The sequence below is a fragment of the Ambystoma mexicanum genome, chromosome 4q (assembly GCF_040938575.1).
Source record: "Ambystoma mexicanum isolate Mex_15411 chromosome 4q, UKY_AmexF1_1, whole genome shotgun sequence".
Classification (NCBI taxonomy): Eukaryota; Metazoa; Chordata; class Amphibia; order Caudata; family Ambystomatidae; genus Ambystoma; species Ambystoma mexicanum.
In genome coordinates this window covers 280702977-280705476 of record NC_090928.1, presented here as the reverse complement: position 1 = coordinate 280705476, position 2500 = coordinate 280702977, and the positions used below count along the sequence as shown (strand labels likewise).

Sequence of the window (2500 nt, the reverse complement as noted above, 5' to 3'; positions counted from 1 at the left end):
GGGGAGGGGACCCCGGGGCGATTGACGTTCAAGCGACCCTCAGACAGGCGTAGCCCCGGGAGGAACCCGGGGCCGCAAGGTGCGTTCGAAGTGTCGATGATCAATGTGTCCTGCAATTCACACTAATTCTCGCAGCTAGCTGCGTTCTTCATCGACGCGCGAGCCGAGTGATCCACCGCCAAGAGTCACAGGCAAATTTTTCGTTTGGTTCCAGACGTCGGCCCGAACCTGCCGGTGCAGGAGAGGCCGGGGGGTAGGCAGCGCCGCCCATCCCGCCCGCCGCGGGCGGGACACGGCCCGGCGCCCCGTCAAGCTGCCCCACTTGGGAGTCGGCCGAGACCATCGGGGGGGTTTTAAGAGAAAACAAAAAAAAAACATCCAGGCGCTCAGCCCGGGAAGCCTGCGCGGCGGCAGGGCTTCCCACGGCGTCAGAGGCAGGCCGCTCCGCCGCCGGCCCCACCCGGCCCGGTTCCCGCCCGGCCTACCCCCGGCCCGACCCCCTCCGCCGCTCCCCTCGCGGGGAGCCGGACGGAGGGGCGGGCCAGAGTCGGCACGGGCAGGGGAGGGGATCGGGTGGGACCGCTAGAGTCTTCAAACCGCAGCCCGGCCGCACGGGGCCGGGCTCCAGGTACCTGGTCGAGAGGGAAGGTCGCCCGCTGCGCCGGCGGGCCTGGCCATCGCTCGCCCACGCAGACGTGGGCGGCCGGAACCTCGACGCCCGCCCGTCGAGTACGCCCGGCTGCGCCATGGCTCAGGGCTCGCCCGGCGTGCCGGGCCCCTGTCCGCCCTGGGGAGGCGTCCCTCGAGAGCGGCCGGGCTTCCCTCGGCTCCCGGCTGCTCTCACTCGGGGGCTTCCCTGCCGACCAGGGTGCGCCCGCTCCGACGCCCGGCCCGCTGGCGGGTCGGGGTGGAGGAGCACGCCCCCGCCCGGCGCGGCGGCTCAGGGGCCGGCTCGGTGAGGAGAGGTGCGAGGGGGGGGCCCGCTCGGGGCGGGCCTCCCTCTCCCCCCTCCGGTCGGCCGGGGACGTGTCCCCCGGCGGGTTAACCCAACCCCCGCCGGGGCGTCCCCGTCCGTCTGCTGGGTCGCGGACCCCCCTCCGGCGGAAGGGGGTCCCGCTCCCCGGGCTGTGGGTCATGCGCGTCTGGGACTCAACCGAGGTCGGGCCCGCGGCTCTCCCTCCGGCTGCTCCGCCGTTAATGATCCTTCCGCAGGTTCACCTATGGAAACCTTGTTACGACTTTTACTTCCTCTAGATAGTCAAGTTTGATCGTCTTCTCGGCGCTCCGCCAGAGCCGTTGCCGACCCCGGCGGGGCCGATCCGAGGACCTCACTAAACCATCCAATCGGTAGTAGCGACGGGCGGTGTGTACAAAGGGCAGGGACTTAATCAACGCGAGCTTATGACCCGCACTTACTGGGAATTCCTCGTTCATGGGAAATAATTGCAATCCCCAATCCCTATCACGAACGGGGTTCAGCGGGTTACCCGCACCTGTCGGCGAAGGGTAGACACACGCTGATCCGTTCAGTGTAGCGCACGTGCAGCCCCGGACATCTAAGGGCATCACAGACCTGTTATTGCTCGATCTCGTGTGGCTGAACGCCACTTGTCCCTCTAAGAAGTTGAACGCCGACCGCTGGGGGCGGCGCGACGCGGTCGGGGCGCACTGAGGACAGTCCACCCCAGTCGACAGTCGCACCGGGAGCAGGGGGCCCCGTCCCCTGTCGCCGCCCCGGCGACCCCCGAGAGGGGCGGGACGGTTGCCGGAGAAGGGCGCGTCGGCGGTCAATCTCCCTCGGCCCCGCGGACACGGCGAAACTGCTGCCGGGGGGCTGTAACACTCTCTGCCGGGAACCGCCGCATGGTAGGGCCATGCATTCCAATGGGCCCGGACGGGAAGTGCTCTGCGGGCCCCGGACCCGCCTGGCAAAGGACCGAGGGCCGGCAGGGGCCCAAGGGCAGGCATGGGCCAGCACCGGCAGCGCCTCCCCGAGCTCCGGCCAGGCCCCGCCTCAGAGCTTTTCTCCCGCCGCATTAGAGCTTTTCCCTGCGGGGAGGGACGGGGACTCCGCCGGGCCTGGGGACCTTTGTAGGACCCGAGGCCGGCCTTGGGCGCCTGCCTGGAGCTCTGGCCCGGGCCGCCTTAGAGCCTCCCCCGCTCCGCGTTAGAGCTTCTCCCTCCGGGGAGGGAGGGGGACCCCTCCGGGGCTCCCCGGGCAGGTCCGGGGTTCCGTCGACAGGCGCCCAAGGCCGGGGTGGTCGCAGCAGCCTGGGACACCGGCCCGGGCCGCCTTGGAGCCCCACTCCGCATTAGAGCTTCTCCCTCCGGGGAGGGACGGGGACGCCGCCGGGGCTCCCCGGGAACCGCCGCCGGGCCCGGGGGACGGGACCGACCCGGAGCCCAAGGCCGGGGTGGTTGCAGCAGCCTGGGGCCCAGGCCCGGGCCGCCTTAGAGCCTCACCCACTCCGCATTAGAGCTTCTCCTTCCGGGGACGCCG

The 2500-nt window shown here is 71.0% G+C and overlaps 1 non-coding gene across 1 annotated transcript; it reads right to left on the bottom strand.

Moving 5' to 3' along the window:
• Window positions 1-33: 33 nt before the first annotated feature.
• LOC138468744 (5.8S ribosomal RNA) lies at window positions 34-187 on the bottom strand. The gene has a single exon (XR_011268454.1). It is a non-coding gene; the product is annotated as a 5.8S ribosomal RNA (ribosomal RNA).
• Between the last annotated feature and the right edge of the window lie 2313 nt (window positions 188-2500).